The sequence below is a fragment of the Myodes glareolus genome, chromosome 9 (genome assembly GCF_982192425.1).
Source record: "Myodes glareolus chromosome 9, mMyoGla1.1, whole genome shotgun sequence".
Taxonomy (NCBI): Eukaryota; Metazoa; Chordata; class Mammalia; order Rodentia; family Cricetidae; genus Myodes; species Myodes glareolus.
The window spans coordinates 71,141,250-71,164,064 of NC_142034.1; the positions used below are offsets into that span (position 1 = coordinate 71,141,250).

Below are 22,815 nucleotides of genomic sequence, written 5' to 3' on the forward strand. Positions count from 1 at the left end.
CATCTCTCCTGGCCTGTTCTCTTAAGCTCCGTTGAGAAAACAGAAGTGTCCCGGGGCTCTTGCCTTATGCTCTCTCTGTGTGTGCCTTAGATGGTAATGGCTGTGTGGTCAACTCTCTATTCAGACTCACATTTCTAAACCCCTGCTGCTGCCTGCTTGACCCCTTCCTCAGGCTCTGGTCTTTGTCTTCTCGCTTCCCGCTTCTCCCTCTACCAGACGCAGACCTGACGGAGCCCTGGATATATGAGTGCACATCCGTGACTAGGAACATACCTTCACTTGGGACCATCTCATCCCTAAAGAATGCTCTGCTAGGCCTGGAGAGATGGCTCAGTGGCTTAGATCACGTGTTGCTTTTGCAGAGGACCTAAGTTCTTCTCCCAGCACCAAAGCGGTGGCTCACAATCATTTGTAACTCCAGTTCTAGGTGATCCAACACCTTCTCCAGACCTCTGAGGGCACTAGGTGTGCCCATGGTGCACATACATGCAAGTAAAACATTCGTGCACATAAAATTTAAAAAATAAAAAAAAAATCTATCTTCCTCTGCTCCTGCGCTCTCTCTTGTACAACATTCCAAAGTCTACCCCCTCTGACAAGAATTGCTCTGTTCCTGGGAGGGGCTGGGACCATGTGTTGAGCCCCTCCAGCTCTCCCACCTTGCTCTGACTTGATCTGAGCATGTTTGGGGACAAGGCTGTGTCCCTTAATCTGGCATCTTAGAAAAAAAAAAAGGCTTGTTTGTATATTGTTTGTATAATAACTGGAAGCCAGGATTCTGTCCAGGAGTCAGGGCTGCCAGCCCTGGGAACCAATCTGTCTGTCTGTCTGTCTGTCTGTCTGTCTCTCTCTCTCTCTCTCTCTCCCTCTCCCCCCCTTCTCTCTTATATTGTAGGATGGAGAGATGGCTCAGTGGTTAGGAGCACTTGCTGCTCTAACAGAGGACCTAGGTTTGGTTCCCAGTTTCGACATGACAGTTCACTACAGTCTGTCACTCTAGTTCCAGACCAGTCTGGACTATGTAAGGAGACCCTGTCTCACAAAAAAAGGAAAGTCTAGTTGTCTCTACCCTGCTGTAGCTCAGTGCTTTCTGAGGCTTGGGAGAGTTCTCCAGAGTTCCTATATGGACAGACTTAGCCAGGAGAGTCACAGAGCTTGCTGACCAAGAGGCTGATGAGTGGGTGTAACACCAGATTCTGTGTTACCCCCTCAGTACAATTCGCCACCAGTGTACCGTATGCGAGTCGGGCAAGGGCCTGGAGATTGAAAGAACACACAAGAGACCTGGGTCATTCGAAAGGAGATCAGCTGAATGCCTTTTATTCAACTTTGGGGAAATCCTTAAATTACCATACCAAAGATGAAACAATGCCCTACAGCTAATCACCAGGCAAGGCAGAGGGAACACAGGAACAAACAGAATGTTTTAGCTGGCTGACCAGAAACTGTCCTCAAGATGCACCCCAGGAGCAGGGGCAGACCCGGGCCCTACAGGTGGGCAATGGGGCAATGGATCAGTGGGTAAAGCGCTTGGCATACAAGCATGTGTAGCTGAGTTTGGGTCCCCAGCACCTAGGGGAAAAATCAGGTGTCACAGCTCATGCTTGTTACCCTGTTCTGGGGACATGGTGGTGGAGGTGGTGACTCTCTCTCTCTCTCTCTCTCTCTCTCTCTCTCTCTCTCTATTGTGTGTGTAGATATGTGGATTCCTGGAGTTGGCAACTAGTCTAACCAAACAAAGAAAGCAATCCAGAAATAGCTCAACAAAATCATACTGTCTGTATTTTTTTATTCTGTGATTATGTTAATATCCATGTGAATGGTGCCAGTTTACACACTTGAGTGCAACAGTCCACAGAGGCCAAAAGATGGCATCAGATCCCCTGGAGCTGGAGTTGCAGGCAGCTGTAAAATGACTGATGTGGGCGCTGGGAGCTGAGCCTGGGTCCTCCAGAACAGAAGTAGATGCTCTTAACTTCTGAACCATCTTTCCTGGCAAATGTCTATTTTTGAAATTCCAACAAAACATGGATCATTGTTTGTATCCAAATATCCTCTTAGACTGTAAATACTCCTTCAGGGCAAATTTGTTTACTTTTTGTTTCATTTGAGAAACACTCTCAGGACCTAGTTGGCCTTGATTTCACAATTTTCACGCCTCAGCTTCCCAAGGGCTAAGCCACGGATGTGAGGGCAATTGGCTGTGCCATCTGTCATCCCATTGACCGCCAGGGTTGACTCAGCTGACCTAGCAGGCTAGGCAGGGATTCCCATCCTCCGTGTATGTCCCTTCCTCACACAGATGGGGGCCAATCTTTGACCAAGGATATGAGCAACTGCACTTGCCCCCTAGAACCTCCAGACAAGCTTCCAAGTGCTGAGCCACCATGCCCAGCTGTTTGCACACCACACACACACACACACACACACACACACACACAATTTGTTGTTATCTGTTTTTCCAAGATGAGGTTTCTCTATGTAGCTCTGGCTGTCTTGGAACTCACTATGTAGACCAGGCTGACTTCTTCTGCCTTCCATGTACTGGGATTAAAGGTATGTGCTAGTACACTTGGCTTGGGACCACATTTTTTTTTATTTTCTATTTTATTTTGTGTATGTGGGTGTTTTTCCTGAATGTATGTCTATGCCATAGGTATGCTGTGGTGTCTGTGGATGCCAGAAAAAAAAAGCATCAGATCCCCTGAAACTGGACTTACAAACAGCTTGTGAGTCACCAAGTGGATGCTTAGACTTGAACCCATGTCCTCTGGAAAAACGGCCAGGGCTGTTCATTGTTGAGCCGTCCTTTGTGCTGGGATCAGATGGGTTTGCCACCAAACCCAACTCTGCTCTTTGCAAATTATTATAAATTTTTAAATGTATCTGGGGGGCTGTGTACATGTGGAGGTCAGAGATCCATCTTGAATGCGGTTCCTCAGGAGTCATCTACCTAATTTTCTGAGACAATGTCTCTCTCTCTGAGTCCTGGGGCTCAATGATTAGTTCAGGTTGGCTGGCTAGCAAACCCCAGGAATCTACTGACCCCCGCCCCTCCACTACTGGCTTTGTGTGTGGATGCCAGGGATCAAACCCAGGTCCTCATGCTTGCATGGCAAGTGCTTTACCCACCGAACCATCTCTTTGCTTTTGAATTACACACTCAAGTCAATAAAGTCCAAAGAGAGGACTCTGGCCACACGAAAGGAGCAGAAGGAGAATGGAGCTTGCCATCCACTACGGGGGAAGCTTGGTGAAGGCTGGATGTCCTTCCTTGCAGACCACTGTTGCAAAGACGGAATTGTAGCTTTCCTCCCGAATGCCTGCATTTCGTCTTTGTCCTACAGATGCCCTTCCATTTGAGCCTAACAGTCAACTTTCCTCCTCCAGCCAGACTCACAGCCCAGGCCTGGGGTCTTCCTGGTCTGTCCTCACTTTTACATTAGCCACAGGCCTTTGCACAAAAGAAGATACACGAGGTAAATGAACACAGGCATCTGTCTCCTGCCAGTTCCACTGGACCCAACTTAGTTTCTCTGGTCTTCTGACAGTAAGATGAAATTCATATCCCTGACAGTTCATTTTGGTTCTCAAAATTAGAAACTAACTTAGGGACTGGGGAATGGGGTTCAGTTGGTAAAGTGCTTGCCTAGCATGCCTGAGGTTCTGGGTTCCATTTCCAGCATTACTTGAAGTCGGGCGTGGTGGCACACACCTGTAATGCTAGCATAACGGAGGAGAGAGCAGGAGGACCAAAAGTTCATGGTCACTTATAGAATGTTTGAGGCCAGCCTGGGTGGGATACCTGAGACTCTGCTTCAACAACAACAACAAAAAGAAAAAGAAAAAAAAAAAAGAAAGAAAAAGAAAAAAAGAAACAAAGAAGCCTAGTGTGCTGACACACACCTTTAATCCCAACACTCAGGAGGCAGAGACAAGTGGACCTCTGTGAGTTCAAGGCCAGTCTGTTTCAGACCAACAAAGGTTACATGATTAGACCTTGTCTCAATGCCAGCCCTCTCAAAAGAAGGGCAACTAAGTCAGATCTGAACTGCATCTGTATCCCGAGATGATTTTCTCCCACCCTGAACGGTCAAGCTGCTCAGTCGCATTTGGGCTCTACAAAGAGATGAGGTCATGTCCTCAGAGTCCCGCTGCTGATGGCATTCTTCTGTTCCAGCTAGATCTCTCAGGCCTCTGCCTGCTGAGGACTCAGATCACCAGGAACATCGATCCAGGTCTGGAGCTCTGGCCCGAGGCTGCGCATGAGAGCTGTGTGCTGGACTTTGGCACAGAACTGCGGGACAGCATGCCACGTGCATGCCAGGCGCATGTGGGGTGAATTTTGGTCGTTGGCTCTGGAAAAAGAGCATAGAGGCTCCTGGGTTCACCGGGAAAACCTTTCTGCTTTTCACCCCAGGGCCTGCACCGTCAGTCACACTTCACTCTGAGACCTAGGTGTGAAGATGTTGGCTTACATCATTATCCATGTTTTTTGTTTTTTGTTTTTGTTTTTGTTGAGCTTTCTTTCTTTTTCATTTCTTTTCTTTGTTTACTTGTTTTTTTGTTTTTTTTTTAAAGATTTATTTATTTTGTATACAGTGTTCTGTCTGCATGTATACCTGCAGGCCAGAAGAGGGCACCAGATTTCATTACAGATGGTTGTGAGCCACTATGTGGTTGCTGGGAATTGAACTCAGGACCTCTGGAAGAACAATCAGTGCTCTTAACCTCTGAGCCAACTCTCCAGCCCCTTGTTTTTGTTTTTTGAGACAGTGATTCACTGCATAATTTTTGTCTGTCTTGGAACTCACTCTGTAGACCAGGCTGGCCTCAAACTCACAGATCCATCTGCCTCTACCTCTCAAGTGCTGGGATTTAAGGCGTGCACCACCACCACTCAGCAGGCCTTGAACTTTCTTTGCAGCCCGGAGCCGACTTTGAACTTTGAATCCTTTTGCCTCCCCTGGGACTACAGATGTGAGATATCACGCCCCATTTTTATTAAGCTGGAAATAAATCCCAGGCTTCATGCATGCAGGAAAGAACTCTACAACAGATCTACATTCCAGGGAATATTTTTTAAAATTCTGCAATCCCAGAAGTAACTGTGCATACACACCCATCATAGAGAAAAAGAGAGTCTAATTAGTACCTTTTGGACTTGAAGAAGAACAAACTATAAACAAGGTGTGTTGACACACACATTTAATCCCAGAGACTGAGAGACAGGCAGGGGAATCTCTGTGAGTTTGAGGTCAGCCTGGTCTACACAGTGAGTTTCAGGACAGCCAGGGAGAGAGACCTGTCTCCCTGGTGGTTAAACCCCCCCCCCATACACACACAATAGCAAAAAATAAAAAAGTCACACGTCACTGTTGACTCTCCTGGCAGATCACCTAGCAAGACAAAAGGGGAATGTATGTGTGAACCGGGAAACATGAAGGAATTCTGGTACAAAGAGCAGCTGGCCCCAGCTACGCAGGCAGCAAAGATGGAGCCCCAGACAAGTTCATTGCTCAACCTTGATTCGTCACGATAGAGCAGGGACACCTAGGTGCTTTGTCTATAACTCAGTGTCCCAGGGCTAGGAAAGCCAGAGCCACAGAAAAGCACACGTAATTTGAATGCCAGCAGCTGTCTGACTCCGGAAATCACCCCAGCACTCCTGACCTCCACTTCCTCATTTGTAAAACAGGGAGGCTGCTATATACCTGCTGGGCAAAGATGGACTAGGATATGCGCCCAGGTCTCCAGGTCTCCAGGTCTCCAGGTCTCCAGGTCTCCAGGTCTCCAGGTCTCCAGGTCTCCTGGTCTACGCTCTCAGTAGGCCATGAGTTAACATGTTGTGCACTCCCTACACAGCCTAACATCAGCCCCAGTGCAGAGTCCTATCTAGGTTCTGGTTCACAGAAGAGGGTCTTCTGTAGGTCCTGCCCCGCTTTGCCCCCAGCCTGGTCCCCAACAGGGCCGAACACCTCATTTTCAGTGGGATTGTAGATTGTGTAAGTACTGGGGAGACAGTGCCTCTCCTCCCACCCCGAGAGCCAGGTCTACCAACCTGATGCTCCTGCCAGAATGAGGGACTCTCGGTGACACGGCATGGTGACGTAGGGACAGGGAAGACAGGTAAGACGCTCGCAGAGAAGGGTTTTCTCCTGCTGCTCCTGCACAGCTGTCCTCGGGCACTGGACTGTTTGAAAACTGGCTGAAAACTGGCTGTTTTCAAGGCCTTGCTCTCTAGTCTTCTGGTCAATTCCGTGAGCCAACAGAATATAAGCGCCATATTCCTTCTGGGAATGAGGCTGGCAGAGCTGGTTGCTATGCCTTCTGACTATGATTATTTCTTGGCTGAAATGAAGACAACTTCTAACTCTGAGATGCTGGCGTTAGGAGGAGGAACATGAGCCAGATTGTGGTATGCAGAGCTATGAATTCCCTGGAACAAGCGGGCGAGGGGGAGGCATGTGCCCCAGCAGCCCTGGGGTTCAGGTAGGTTTCCTGTCCTTTGATGCGGCTGCAAACCCTTTAACAATTCTTACACAACCTCAAAACGTGCAACTCGGGAAACAGGATAAAGCCGGGGGCCAACAGAACACCAGGAGGGCAAGTTCCTGGTTCAAAGTCATAAACACATGCTATAAAAAAATGAAAACAAGATTTCCCTTGATAAACACAAAATTCAAAGGCAAGAAAATGTGGATAGTGCTGGCTTTTTTCCTACCCAGGCACCAAGGAAGGTTCCCTTAAATTCTGCCTTTTCTTCTCACTTTAACGCAAGCCAGGGTGGGCCTGTCTGGAGACTCAGCATGGCAGGCTACCATGCCATAACTTCCTGACCTGGCTGTGGGCTAAACTTCCTTTTTCCTTCCCTCCTCCATTGCAAACAGTAATGACCGATCGTGACACTGAGTTACACAATCCCCAGCCAAGCGTCACCTTCTCGGTGGACTCTTTCTCTGGATCCCTAAGTAGGGGCCTCGCTCCCTGCTCCTCATGACTCTCTATGGCTTAAATGATAACTGTGCCGTCAGGCTCAGGGGTTTGAGCACTTGCACCTCAATGGGTGGCACTGTTGGGGAAGATCGTGGAACCCTTAGGAGTGGAGCCTTACTGGAGGAAGTGGGTCGTGGAGCACCGTTTGAGCTTTTATAGCCTAGCCCCTACTTCCTGTTCTTTCTTGATGAGGGATGAAATGTGGCAAGCCCTTCCCTGCTCCTGCCATCCACCATGCCTTCTGGTCAGCATGGAATGGATCCCCTTGAATGATAAGGCAGAATACATTCTTCCTTTCTGATATTGCTTTTATAAAGTATTTTTTTAAAAAAAGATTTATTTATTTAATGTATGCTGTGTTTTGCCTGTATATACTCTGTGTGAGGGTTTCAGATCTCCTAGAACTAGAATTATAGACAGCTGTGAGCTGCCATGTGGGTGCTGGGAATTGAACCCAGGTCCTCTAGTCTAGAAGAACAGCCAATGCTTTTAAACTGCTGAGTCATCTCTCCAGCCCCCTTTGTCAGGTATTTTTTCATAGCAATAAAAAAGGAAGGAAAGCTGTCACATCAGAGACCACATGGTTATTCATTCAGTTGTTTGTCTTGTTAGAAAACACTTCAAAGGACAACAGACGTGTCCGGCAGGACCAGGCTGGGAAACGGGATCAGTGCTTTTTACATGGATGTGTGTGGAACGTAGCCCCATGAGAAGGGCAGTATTCTGTGGGCTCACAGTTGGTAACAACGCTGCAGAGATGACTTTGGCCGCTCGGATGCTATGATAGGCATATGTGTGCCTGCACACACGTGTCGTAGGGAGCAGGGAGGGAAGTCCATACAGTGTTTCAGGCACCAAGGAGAAGTACGTGAATTGAATGTATGAACTATTTAGCCAGCAAGCAACTATTGAGGGCTCTGGACTGAGAGTGAATGTGAGGAACAGAAGACACATGTCCCAACAACCCCCCCAAAATGTCAACAGCAGTTTTCTCTCCACTGGGAAGCATTAGCACTAACGCTCTCTGCCCTGGCACCAGCCTATGTGAAGACCCTAGAGTGCCTCCACCCATAGGCAGATTCCTCAAGGGGCAACATGCTTTAAAAAAATTACTTAGGTAGTTACTAGTATTATTGTTGTTGTTGAGACAGGGTCTCACTATGTAGCCTTGGATAGCATGGAACTTAACATGTAGACCAGGCTAGCTTTGAAGTAGTGGAGATTTACCTCCTTCTACCTCTCAAGTGCTCAGATTAAAGGCATATGCCACCACATCTGACTGATACCGCTTATTTATGATGATGATGATGATTATAAATTTTTATTTTATTTTATGTGTGCATGTGCCTACATGCATGCCTATGCCCCATGTATCTGCCTAGTACCCATGGAGGTCAGAAAAAGACCTCAGATCCCCTGGAACTGGAGTTACAGCTGTCTTGTGAGTCACCATGTGGGTGCTTGGGATTGAACCCATGTCCTCTGGAAAAGCAACCAGTACTCTTAATTGCTGAGTCATCTCTCTAGCACCTAGAAGCAAACTTTTAACACAACGTTTGATCATGGGTTGGCTTCAGGTCTCCACAATTCTCTCTCTCTCTCTCTCTATCTCTCTCTCTCTCTCTTTAAATATTTATTTACTTTGTATACAATATTCTGTCTGTGTGTATGCCTGCAGGCCAGAAGACCCCATTACAGATGGTTGTGAACCACCATGTGGTCGCTGGGAATTGAACTCAGGACCTTTGGAAGAATAGGCAATGCTCTTGACCTCTGAGCTATCTCTCCAGCCCCCCTCTCTCTCTTTTTTGAGACAGGATTTCTTTGTTTATGGAGCCTGTCCTGGAACCCACTCTGTAGACCAGACCAGGCTGGCCTTGAACTTACAGAGATCTGCCTGCCTCTGTCTCCCGAGTGCTGGGATTAAAGGTCTGTGCTACTACCACTCAGCCACAATTATTTTTCTTTTTGTTTGTTTGTTTCAAGGTTTCTTTTTTCCTTGGTGTGTGTGTGTGTGTGTGTCTGTGTGTCTGTGTGAAGGTGTGCATGTGCATGTGTGGGCCAAGGCCAGAGGTAAAAAATCTGGTGTCTTCTTCAAGCATTCTCTACCTTATCTTTTTAAAGATGAATCTATTCTATCATATGTGTATATGTGTCTTGTCTCCACAAATGTATGTGCACTACATGCTTGGCTGGTGCTTACAGAAATCAGAAGAGAGAGTTGGGTCCTGTGGAACTGAAGTTTCAGGCTACTGAGACCACGTGGGTCCTGGGAACCAAACTCAGAATCTCTGGAAGAGCTCACTGACTCAACTAACTGAGCCGGTGAGCAAGTGAGAGGGTCCCTGATGTCCCCACCTCCCCAGTGCTGGGATTATAAATGCTCAGTGACTGCTAGGAATCCCATCTCAGATCACTGAGCTCCAGTCCACTGCTAGTTGATTTCTGAGACAAGGGTCTACGATGTAGCACTGGCTGGCCTGCAGCTCACAGAGTCTGCCTGGTTCCATATTTGAGTATTTTTATTTGCTAAAGTTATGACTTAAGAGGAGAGGAGTGTACTAGGATAGCAATTAATGTAGAATGCATGCTGGCAGCTCTACCATGGACTCAACAGGGTGGAGTTGAGAGTGAAATCAGATGGAGAAGTGATATTGTGTAGCCTAGTGAAATATAGTGGGGCCATACATGTATCTTTAATTGAACTAATAGGCACAATTGTAAAAGTAAAGGACTTGTGATGTATCTCAATGTTTATCTACTGTATGCAAAGCCCTGGGCTTAGCCCATAGCGCAACACATACACATATACAAACATACACACATGCATGCACACACACGCACGTATACACACGCACACACTCTCTCTCTCTCTCTCTCACACACACACACACACACACACACACACACACACCAGGTAAGATTAATTTCAATATATCAAGAGCTGGAGCCATAGCTCAGTTGGTAGAGTGCCTGTTTCGCATACACAAGATTCTGGGTTTGGTCCAGTCCCCAACATAACATAAAATTGGGCATGATAGTACATGCCAAAAACCCAGCACTTAAATGACGGCAGAGAGGTTCTGAAGTTCAAGGTCATCCTCAGCTGCACGGAGAGTTTCAGGTTAGCTTATTCTCCCTGTTGTGACAGAATACATGGCCAAGGGTTGGAGAGACAGCTCAGCAGTTAGAAGCATTGCCTACCCTCACAGAGGACACAGATCCGTTTCCGAGCATCCACACCGGACAGCTCGCTCACTATCCGGAACTCCAGCTCCATTGGTTCTGACTCTGTCCTCTTGTTTCTGTCCGGGAAAGTCTGTGCTGCAACTCCGCAAATCAGGGCATGATTGCACAAGTTGCCAGCACTGCCACAGGCTGTGTTTGCTCTTTGTTCGTGCTCCCTTGACCCGGTGCCTACGAAATACTTATAATGGGCTGAAGCGAGACACAATGCCTGGATGCACATAGTACACATATAGTCAAGTCTCTCTCTCTCTCTCTCTCTCTCTCTCTCTCACACACACACACACACACACACACACATACACACACACATGTGTGTGCATGCAAATAAAGACAAATATGTTTTTTAGTAGAGGGGACAAAGAGATAAGAAGGGAAAGAAAAAAACAGCTCTCTAAGACAAAGTCTTGACAAGTTGGCGAGACATCCACGAACTTGCCATCCTCCTGCCTCAGTGTCCTAGGTAACTGGGATTTACAGTGCCGGTTGCTCTGAGCATTTTACATTCAAAGGCTCATTGACTCCTCTTACAATCCCATGAAACAGATATTAACGCCGACCCATCTTATGAAAGATGAAAGAGTTCAGAAAGGTCCACTCATTTGTCCCAAGTTCCAGCCAGGATCCCCAAAGCTGGTGTATTTAGCTCACCTCCTCCCTGGGACCTGTCCTTTCCCGAGCTCATCGTGTGACTGCAGTACGTGGTCAGAGACCAAGCCTTGCTCTTCTGGCAGGCATTTTTGCTGATACAGAGGAGTCATGGGCCCTTCAGGCCCAGGAAGTGCTCAGCGCGCACTGAGTCAACCCCTAAGACTGTCACCTTTGTCCCCTTCAGCCCTTTACACGTATTTCACAGGCACTGGTCAAGGACAGGAGCGCAATGCAAACTTGCGATGCTGATGGTTCGTGCAAGCCTACACTGATGTCCAAAGTTGCAGCACAGACCTTCCTGAGCTGGGCAACAGACTCCCCTCTGACCAGCAAACTATTAAACCTGCTTCTATTTTTTATCTCTCTTTTCCACTTTGTGTGTGTAATATGCATGTGTGTGCATACATGTGTAAGAGTGTGTGTGATCTAGTGCATGTACAGGCCCTGAGGTTGATGTCAAGAACAATTCTCAATTACTAGTTTACTTTATTAATTGAGGCAGGGTCTCTCAATCAAAGTGAGAGTATATGGCTCGTCTTACTAGCCAGCTTGCTCTGCCTTCTAAGATCCCTTGTCTCTGCCTTCTAAGGCTGGAGTTACAGCTACCGCTTACTCAGGATTTTATGGAGGTTTCTGGGGATCCAAGCTCTGGTCTTCAACCTTGCATGGCAAGCACTTTGCAGAGACGACTCTTCAGCCCCCCCTCCCTTTTTTTTAATTCTACCTGCTCTGTCTCCCTAGTGCTGGGACTAAAGTTGTGTACCATCATGTAGCAAGAGGGCTCTCTTCTACCTGTTCATGATTTCTGGGAAACCATGCACTTTTTTTTTTTTTTTCTTTTTTTTGGTTTTTCGAGACAGGGTTTCTCTGTAGCTCAGGCGCCTGTCCTGGAACTGGCTCTTGTAGACCAGGCTGGCCTCGAACTCACAGAGATCTGCCTCTGCCTCCTGAGTGCTGGGATTAAAGGTGTGTGCCACCAACACCCGGCAAGAGAATGCACTTTTACACACTGAGCCATCTTGTTAACCCATGAATATAAATTCACTCTTCTCACATCATCTAGAAGAACATCTGAGCCAGGTGGTGGTGGTAGCACATGACTTTAGTCCCAGCACTTGGGAGGTCAAGGCAGACAGATCTCTGAGTTTGAGGCCAGCTTGCTTTACAGAAGGAGTTCCAGGACAGTCAGAGATGTTGCACAGAGAAACCCTGACTCAAAAAACAAAACAAAAACACAAAGTTTCCCTGTGTAATGAACCACTCCGTAAATTCCCGCGAAGAATATAGCAAGCATTCTGTTCATCTGGAGATCAACAGGCTGAGGGGAGGCGGGTCTTTTTGCCTAGGCTAACCAGACTCACAGGGCAGCTAAGGGTGACAGCATTAGGATGATGGCACCCACATTAGAGATGGAATCCAGCACTTTGTGCATGCTAGGCAAACACTCTACCCACGGAACTACACTGCCAGCCGCCTAGTGGGTTCCAGTCTGGAAAACCTCATTCCAGCAGGGTCAGTCTCCTGTCCGTGCTAAAGTGTCAGCTGAGTACACACACATCTGGGTGCGTGTGTGTTGAGTGCAGAGGACAGCCTTGGCTGTATCTCTCAGACGCCACTCTTCTTGAGACAGGACCTCCTCCCTGTCTCCTCTCCTCACCAAGGAGGCTAGGCTGCCAGGGGTCCACCCATCTCTTCCTCCCCAGAAACGGGTTACAAGTGAGTGCCACTCTATCTGACTTTTTTTAAAAATAAATCTGAGTTCTGGGGGTCGGACTCATGCTTTCGAGACAAGCTCTTGACTGAGCACTTTCCCAGGCCTCTGCCCCAGCTTTCTGTGCAGGATCTTGTCAAAGGAGCTGCAAGGAGGACTCATGGAACCTCTCTGCGTTATTTGCTTTTGGGGACAGGATTTTACTGTAAAACTCAGATCCATCAACCTCTGCCTCCCTAGTGCTGGGATCAGAGGCATGCACCACCCGGAACGGCTCTGCATTCTCTCTCACAACTACCTATTAACTTCCTACATCATCTCAAAGTTCAGGTGTTAGAAAATCAAATCCCAGAAGAGGTACTTTAGTCTTCCTTCGGCCAGCTCATGTAGGATCACCCGGATGCGCATTCCTCCGCTGAAGGAACTTGGAGAGAATAAGGAAGGTGACTTGGTTTTATTGGAGCTGAGAACATTGGACTCTGTTCTTCCCCATGCATGGCAGGCCAGGGCCAGGGCCAGGGCGGAGGAAACCTGTTTTAATTAAAAATGTGGGAAAAAGGGGCTGGAGAGAAGGCTCAGTGGTTAAGAACATTGCCTGCTCTTCCAAATGTCCTGAGTTAAATTCCTGGCAACCACATAATGGCTCACAATCATCTGAAATGAGATCTGGTGCCCTCTACTGGCCTGAAAGAGAACACAGAAACCATGGGCCCTATGGCCCTCCGTCGGCCCTCCAAGGGCCCTACGATGGCCCTACGACGGCCCTAGGGCCAACAATTGTATGGTGGCTCACAGAATTATGAAGTCACCAAACACTGGGAGTCTCAGAATATGTCCCATTGTTATGTCGTTCTTGAAGCTGTATGTACAAAACTTCGTATTTGGGAAGTCAAAAAACTATGTGAAAATATGTTATGCCTCTTCGTTATTGAAGCCTCGATATTTGAGTACTATTCTAATATTTTTCTAGTATCCATTTGTTTATAGGTCTTGAAAGACCACCATACAATTGATTTTCTAACACCTGAACTTTGAGATGATGTAGGAAGTTAATAGGTAGTTGTGAGAGAGAATGCAGAGCCGTTCCGGGTGGTGCATGCCTCTGATCCCAGCACTAGGGAGGCAGAGGTTGATGGATCTGAGTTTTACAGTAAAATCCTGTCCCCAAAAGCAAATAACGCAGAGAGGTTCCATGAGTCCTCCTTGCAGCTCCTTTGACAAGATCCTGCACAGAAAGCTGGGGCAGAGGCCTGGGAAAGTGCTCAGTCAAGAGCTTGTCTCGAAAGCATGAGTCCGACCCCCAGAACTCAGATTTATTTTTAAAAAAAGTCAGATAGAGTGGCACTCACTTGTAACCCGTTTCTGGGGAGGAAGAGATGGGTGGACCCCTGGCAGCCTAGCCTCCTTGGTGAGGAGAGGAGACAGGGAGGAGGTCCTGTCTCAAGAAGAGTGGCGTCTGAGAGATACAGCCAAGGCTGTCCTCTGCACTCAACACACACGCACCCAGATGTGTGTGTACTCAGCTGACACTTTAGCACGGACAGGAGACTGACCCTGCTGGAATGAGGTTTTCCAGACTGGAACCCACTAGGCGGCTGGCAGTGTAGTTCCGTGGGTAGAGTGTTTGCCTAGCATGCACAAAGTGCTGGATTCCATCTCTAATGTGGGTGCCATCATCCTAATGCTGTCACCCTTAGCTGCCCTGTGAGTCTGGTTAGCCTAGGCAAAAAGACCCGCCTCCCCTCAGCCTGTTGATCTCCAGATGAACAGAATGCTTGCTATATTCTTCGCGGGAATTTACGGAGTGGTTCATTACACAGGGAAACTTTGTGTTTTTGTTTTGTTTTTTGAGTCAGGGTTTCTCTGTGCAACATCTCTGACTGTCCTGGAACTCCTTCTGTAAAGCAAGCTGGCCTCAAACTCAGAGATCTGTCTGCCTTGACCTCCCAAGTGCTGGGACTAAAGTCATGTGCTACCACCACCACCTGGCTCAGATGTTCTTCTAGATGATGTGAGAAGAGTGAATTTATATTCATGGGTTAACAAGATGGCTCAGTGTGTAAAAGTGCATTCTCTTGCCGGGTGTTGGTGGCACATACCTTTAATCCCAGCACTCAGGAGGCAGAGGCAGATCTCTGTGAGTTCGAGGCCAGCCTGGTCTACAAGAGCCAGTTCCAGGACAGGCGCCTGAGCTACAGAGAAACCCTGTCTCGAAAAACCAAAAAAAAAAAAAAAAAAAAAAAAAAAGTGCATGGTTTCCCAGAAATCATGAACAGGTAGAAGAGAGCCCTCTTGCTACATGATGGTACACAACTTTAGTCCCAGCACTAGGGAGACAGAGCAGGTAGAATTCTGTGAGTTCAAGGCCAGCCTGATCTACCAAGTGAGTATCAGGACATCTAAGACTATATAGGGAGACTCTGTCTCAAAGGAAAAAAAAGGGGGGGTGCTGGAGAGTCATCTCTGCAAAGTGCTTGCCATGCAAGGTTGAAGACCAGAGCTTGGATCCCCAGAAACCTCCATAAAATCCTGAGTAAGCGGTAGCTGTAACTCCAGCTTTAGAAGGCAGAGACAAGGGATCTTAGAAGGCAGAGCAAGCACTGAACTCACAAGGTGCAAAGACAGGTCAAACGCTTGTATCACATAAAATTTTAAATCTTGCTCTCCTGATAGACACTAAAATAATTCTGGTCTTAATAAAAAATTGACTAATATGCTTGGCAGTGGTGGCACAGACCTTTAATCCCAGCCCTTGGGAGGCAGAGGCAGAGGCAGAGGCAGAGGCAGAGGCAGAGGCAGAGGCAGGTGAATCCTTGTGAGTTCTAGGCCAGCCTGTTCTACGAAGCAAGTTCCAGGTCAGCCAAAACTGTTATACAGAGAAAAATCTGTCTCAAAAAAACCAAAATAAATTAATACATAAATAAAATGACTAATAAAGTAATTCCCCCTTCTTTAAGAGAAAAAAAAAAGATTTTTATTTATGCATATGGGTGTGTCTCTGTGTGGGCATGTGCCATGGGTCTGAGGGTGCCCTCAGGAGCCAGAAGAGGCATTAGATCCCCTAGAGTTTCATGTGGTTGTAAGCCTCTTGATGTGGGTGCTGTGTACCAAACTCACATCCTCTGAAAAAGCAGTGTGCTGCTAACTCCTGAACCACATATCCAGCCCCACTCCCCATTTAAAAATATAGGGTCTTGTGTAGTCCCGGGCTGGCCTTAAAATCACCACCTAGCCAAAGATGACCTTGAACTTTTGATCTTTGCCTCCACCCCACAGATGCTGGGATGACGGGTGTGAGCCAGTTTATGTGCTGCAGAGAACAGACGCCAACGCCTGTGCATGTCGGGTAACTGTACCATCCTCTTTATCCTCAGTTCAGCAGTGACCTCTAGTCAGTAAAGTAGCAAAGGCTGGCACCGATTAAAGATGGAAGGCACAGGTCCCAGCACTGCGGAGGCAGAGGCAGGAGACCACAGTTAGAGGCCAGCCTGAGCTACACTGTGAGTTCCAGGACAGCCTGAACTTTAGAGTAAGACTGATCTTGAAAAAAAAACACAAACAAAACAAAACAAAAAACCAACAAACAAACCAACAAGCAGGCGGTGGTGGCACACACCTTAATCCATCCCAACACTCAGGAGGCCGAGGCAGGCAGATCTCCGAGTTTGAGCCAGCCTTATCTACAAGTGAGTTCCAGGACAGCCAGGACTACACAGAGAAACCCTGTCTCAAAAAAAAAATAAATAAAACATCAACAAAAAACCCCATGAGTTAGGAGTTTTGTACTTCAGGAAGTGCTTGTTGTACGAAGGACCTGAATCCCTCCAGCATCTGTGTGAAGAGCCAGGCTCGGTGGGCCACACCTGTAATCCCAAAACTGGAGCAAAGGCAGAAACAGCTGGGTCTCTGGAGCTCCTGGACAGCATGGCAGCTGGGTCAGAAGCTCCAGGTTGAGCGGAAGACCTTGTCTCCGAGGAAAGAGAAGGACGGAAGATACCCAGTGCTGACCTCTGGCCTCTACACCCTCACACACAAAACCCCAAAACAAAAAATTAATACAACTTTCTCCTTCTTTGCAATTTTGTCTGTGTAAGAACTGTTTTTACTGTGGGTCTAGCACCCTTAGCTTGTGACTCTTTTTTCTTAAGTCAAGACTGTTTCCCTTTTCACTGAAGGGGACACGGTAGCTTCTCAGACCTGACTGCATTCCGTGGCTCTCTTGCTCTTTGGAGCTGTGACTAAGTAGGCTTTCTCCAAGGAAAGAACAGGGGGACAGCAGCAGTTAGCTGAGCCGGCACCCGAGACAGAAGGCTTCACTCGGCTATTACAGAATACAGTTATAATTCTGTTTTTAAAAGTTTGTTTGCAGCCGGGCGGTGGTGGCGCACGCCTTTAATCCTAGCACTTGGGAGGCAGAGGCAGGCAGATCTCTGTGAGTTCAAGGCCAGCCTGGTCTACAAGAGCTAGTTCCAGGACAGACTCTAAAACTACAGTGTACAGTGAAACCCTGTCTCGAAAAACCTAAATAAATAAATAAAAATAACAAAATAAAAATTTGTTGGCAATTGATAGTTTGTGTATGGGTGTTTTCACTTGTGTATATGTCCATGAGCCACATGTTCAGAAGAGGGCATTGGAGGCCCTGGAATTGGAGTTACAGATGGTTTGAGATGCCATATGGGTGCTGGGAATAGAACCTGGGTTCTCTGAAGCACTCAGTGCTACGATCTGCTGAGCCATCTCTCCAGCCCAGGAATAATTCTATTTTGCTATAAATTATTGCTCATCTCTTACTATGCCACTATACCTGACTTTGATTTTTGGGACAGGTTTCTCTGTGTAGCCCTGGCTTCCTAGAACTCGCTCTGTAGAACAGGCTGGCCTTGAACTTAGATATCTGCCTGCCTCTACCTACCAAGTCCTGGGATTAAAAGTGTGCGCCACCACCATCCTGGTTGTTGTGCCTCATTTGAATTGAACATTAAATGTGCTGTGACCTGCTTGGAGAGCTAGCTGAGCAGTTAGGAGTGTCCACTACTCCAGGACATCTGACAACCTCTTCTGGTTCTACACCCATGCACACACACCCACACATAGACACACGTATGCCATGCACACACACCCACACATAGACACATGCATGCCATGCACACACACCCACACATAGACACACGCATGCATATACTTAAAATTAAATTGATTTTTAAAATTTCTTTAATGATTTATTCTTATTTTATGTGCATTGGTGCTTTGCTTGAATGTACGTGTGTGTAAGAGTGTCAGATCCCCTAAAACAGAAGTTACAGACAGTTGTGAGCTGCCATGTGGAACCCAGGTCCTCCGGAAGAGCAGTCAGTGCTCTCAACCGCTGAGTCATCGCTCCAGCCCCCCCCCCCCCCAATTTGTTTAAAAATTAGTATTACTGAACCAGTAAGAAGGCTGAGGAGGGAAAGGTGCATGCTGCCTTACCTGATGACCTGAGTTCAGGCCCCAGAGCCCTCATGGGGAAGAGAACAGACTTCAGCAGGTTTTCCTCTAAACGCTACATGTGCACAATGGCACATACAAATAAACGTACAAAGAAATGTAAAAATAACTTTAAAAACTAAACCTAAGCATTACCATGAACATGGAAACCCCACAGCTTGCACAGGGCTCAGGGCTGGCAACAATGTTTAATATCCAGGCCCAGGTAGAGAGACTGAGGCCTGAGGGTAGAAGGCCATCTTTGGCTACAGACAGGACTTACAGGCCAAGTCTGGGCTACATAAATCACTGTCTCAAAAAAAAAAAAAACAGATAAATATTTTAATTTCACTTTGTCATTTTATATACGACTTACTATAAAGTTAAAATGAAAGATGCTTACAGCAACGTTGACAGAAGCTAAGTCCCTCTCTCAAGCCGGTTCCCTTCTCCATGTAACTGAACACTTCCTCCTTTTCCTCCACAAAGAGCAGCTTGGCTTCCCCTCAGGCTGTCTGCAATGAGCCCTGAAGAGAGCGGCCACTGCCCTTCCAGCCTGCACAAAGCATTCACACACAGATAAGAGCAGGAAACTGGAGGTATCAGGGGCTCCATCCCGGAGCATTGTTCCTCTGCCTTCCGAGGCCCTGGCACAGCGAGGTGACTGCTTATCTCATCTGGACTAAATACCAAAGCCCAAGGCATCTATTTAAGGCAGTCGAAGCTTCCTCCTTGAATTTCAGATTTCGATCTCCAATGTCGGTTCTCATCCCTTTTCTGAAGTCGTGGCTTTTAGAATAAGAGTAACCAAAGCAGGGTTAGCATACAGGAGGGGGGTGGTGAGGAAGTGGGCACGCCTCAAATGTATGAGAAACCTTCAAGTTTATAAAGTTAGGGGCTGCAACAGCCCCATAGAGTCACACTGCCCTAGGATATGAACAAAACTACATTTACAAATGAATTATAATTTTGTTTCCAGATAGGCTCTCATATAGGCCAGGCTGTCCTCAAACTCACTAGACAGACCAGGATAAATCTGAACTCAGCCGAGTCAGGAAGATTGTGAGCTGAAGGCCAGCCTGGGCTACATGAGAGGAAAGAGGCTCAACTCTCCTTTCCGCCTAAAAGTGTTGATACATAATGCGCTGACAATGTTACACTAGTAAAATAAGATGTACACCAAAGCGTGAATCCTGAATGAGAACAGGTGTAGAAGGTTCCAGAAGAGACTAATTCACAGACAGCGTAGAATGGGGCTTATCAGGGCAGGCAAGCACGTAGTGAGTGACATTTGTTTGGTTTGAAGGAAAACTTCTGGAAATGTGCTGACCGGGCAACGGTGTGAATGTCAGTTGATGTCATTCACCCATGCGCTTAAATATAGACAATGTGGTAAATTGTTATGACATATGTATTTAATCACAAGAGCTGAGAGGAGGGCTAAGGAGGTAGCTCAGCGGGTAGAGGCATCTGTCAAGTCTGATAATACCCGGGGTGAACCCTGGAACTCACAAGGTGAAAGGTGATGGGAACCCACATCAGTTCCTGAAAGTTGCCCTCTGACTGCCACATACACCGTGGCACATGCGTGCCCACACACATATGTCTACACACAATAAGGAAATATATTTTCTGGGAATAGGGTCTCACTGTGTATCTCTGGTTGGCCTGGAACTCACTGTGTAAACCAAGGTGGCCTCAAACACAGAGAACTGCCAACTGTGTGCTGGGTTAAAAACATGTGCCACCAAAACTATATAAACATAACTTTAAAAAAAGATAGCCATGCATAAGTGGTATATGCCTTTAATCCCAGAACTCAGGAGGCAGAGGCAGGTGAATCTCTGAGTTCAAGGCCAGTCTGGTCTACAGAGTGAGTTCCAGGATAGTCAGGGCTCTGTAGAGAGACCCTGTCTCCAAAAAAAGCCAAACCAAAACAAAAAAAAGTGAAGAGACAGGGGCAGTCGAGCATCCTGGTTGCTCTTTCAGAGAACCTGAGTTCAGTTCCCAGCACTCTCATGGTGGGAACTCTAGCTCCAGGAAATCCAGCATCCTTTTCCGGTCTCTCAGGTCTCTGGGTACCAAGAATGAAAATTAAAAAAAAAAAGAAAAAAGAAAAAGAAAAAGAAAAAGATTTACCTTAACTGAAAAGACAATCCATAGAATGGGGAAACATTTGGAACCCGTACTTTGAATAAACAAAGAATTCAACTCATAAAAGAAACACAAATGATCCAATGAGAAAGCAGGTAAAGAACCTGAAACAAGCCTGGCATATCTCTTTGAGATTTTATCTCTAATCACAAGTATCTGCTGGATCCCCTAGATTTACAGGGGTCTGGGAGCAAACTCACAAGGGTACTGGGAATTAAACCCAGCTCCTCTGGAAGAGCAGTAAGAGCCCTCAGCCGCTGAGCAGTCTCCCCAGCCTCAGAGAAGATATACACTAATACGGCCTACAGTGACCCTCCAGCGTCATTGTCTTTAGAAGGATGCTAACCCTCACCACACTGAGCTGCCGCCTCACTCAGCCATGCCTTTGGCTGGCTGCGGGGAAACAAAAGTCAGAGTAAGAGGGTGCAGGGACAGTGAGGCCTTCCTACTGCTGCGGCTGCTTGGGAAAATAGTCCAGCCCACCCCAAAGGGCTAAAGAGACACTGTGCAGCTGCATGGCGACTGAGACCTACAACTCTAGCACTGGGAAGCGGAAGCAGGAAGATCACAAGTTTAAGGGCAGGGGTTTACATGAGGTACGGCGGTGCACACCTTTAATACCCATACTGGGGAGGCAGAGGTGTGGGTATCTCTAAGTTTAAGGCCAGTCAGGGCAACATAATGAGACCCTGTCTTCTCAAAAACAAAAGGAGACAGAATACGTAAGTCAACAGTTCTCCTAGGGGTATAGCCAAGAGAAAGGAAACACTGACTTCTTCTGTGGTACTAATGGCAGTAACAAAATGCGTCTGGAAAGATGAATGGCTCAGAGATTAAGGGCGCTGGGACTCTGGGGGAGGGGGTCCATTGTTCTCTGTGGGCACCAGGCATGCCCAAGGTGCACAGACAGACATTCGGACAAAACACCCACACACATAAAAATAGTTAAAAAGGGAAATTAGGTACTTGGAGCTGGAGAGATGGATGGCTCAGAGGTTAAGGACACTTGTTTCTCCTGCAGAGGCTGCCAGATTCCACATGGTGGCTCACAAGCAAGGAAATCCAGGTCCAGGAGATCCAGCACCTTCTGACCTCCACACGCACCAGGCAGACTCGTGGTGCACTTACATACACGCAGGCAAAGCACTCAGATACAGAAAGTACCTAAAAAAAACTTTTAGAAATCAGTACCTCTAAGTTGCTTTTGCAGTGAAAACCCCACAGTGCCCCTGGGTCCAGATAAGAGCAGTCGGAGTAGACCAGTCTCTGCCAGTGCCACACGGTAGGGGCAGAGTTGAGCCCACCTGGGAGAAGTCTAGGCGCGAACTGAGAGAGACTGGCAAGAAGCAAACCAAAGACAAAAAGAAACAACAGAAACAATAACGCAAAACTTCCTTGGCTTCCTTCTGTCAGGCTAGATCTTTTTAAAATATGCACATAAAAATACTTTTAAAAATCTTCAACCCAGGGCTGGACTCAGAGGGTAAAGCCCTTGTTGAGCAAGGCGGAAGACCTGAGTTCAATGTCCAGATCCCACATGAAGGTGGAAAGAGAAAATGGACTCCAGGAATTGTCCTCTGATCTCTGCATGTGCACTGTGGCACACGTGCACACACAAATACATTTAAAAAAAATCCTTAACATATATGCCTGTGATCTCAACACCTGAGAGATGAACACAGAAGGATCAGGAGTTTAAGGCAATGTAGGGTTATGTAATGAGTTTGAGGCTAGCCTTGGCTACATGAAACTCTGTCTCATACAACCAAAAAATACTGTAACCAAAGTAAAAGCAAAGATTAGGGCATCCAAGGTATCTTATACCTATGTATAAGATTGTGAAAGAACAGCCAGGCAGTGGTGGCACATGCCTTTAATCCCAGCACTCGGGAGGAAGAGGCAGGTGGATCTCTGTGAGTTCAGGCCAACCTGGTCTAAAAGAGTTTGTTCCAGGACAGGCTCAAAAAAAAAAAATATCTTCTTAAGATTGTGAAAGAAAGAACTTTTAAATTGAACATTGGGTGCTGGAGAGATGGCTCAGTGATTAAGAGTATTGGCTGCTTTTCCAAAGGACAGAGTTCAATTCCCAGCATCCACACGTCAGCTCATAACTGTCTGCAACTCCAGTTCCAGGGATCTGACAATGTCACACAACCACACATGCAGGTAAAACACCAATACACATTAAAAAAAAAAAAAAAAGCAGAAAGGACAGTGAAGCCAAGCATGGTAGTGCACACCTTTGATCCTAGCACTTAGGAGGCAAATTCTGAGTTTGAGGCCAGCCTGGTCTACATTGTGAGTTCCAGGACAGCCAGGACTACATTGTGAGACCCTGTCTCAGAAAAAAAAAATGTTAACAGATTTTCATGGGAAAAGCAAAAAACCAATTTCCCTTAAATGAATGGACCACATTATATATATATTTTTATGTGACTCCACTGATTGACACAAGCCAGCCGTGAACAGAATAGAATGCTCATCAAAGTCACACTTGGGACGTGACCCATCCATCCTGCCTACAGTCTCATTGACTGTCTTCACCGGGATTCAGAAATGAAGTTCACCTCCCTCTGAGAGCTGAAGCCAAG

At 46.9% G+C, this 22,815-nt stretch overlaps 1 long non-coding RNA gene across 1 annotated transcript; it reads right to left on the minus strand.

Moving 5' to 3' along the window:
• Positions 1-3,893: 3,893 nt before the first annotated feature.
• On the minus strand, positions 3,894-11,027 carry LOC146892916 (uncharacterized). Its single transcript, XR_015003577.2, has 2 exons — positions 10,894-11,027; positions 3,894-4,454 (listed from the first exon to the last, which is right to left on the minus strand). It is a non-coding gene; the product is annotated as an uncharacterized LOC146892916 (long non-coding RNA).
• Positions 11,028-22,815: the final 11,788 nt, after the last annotated feature.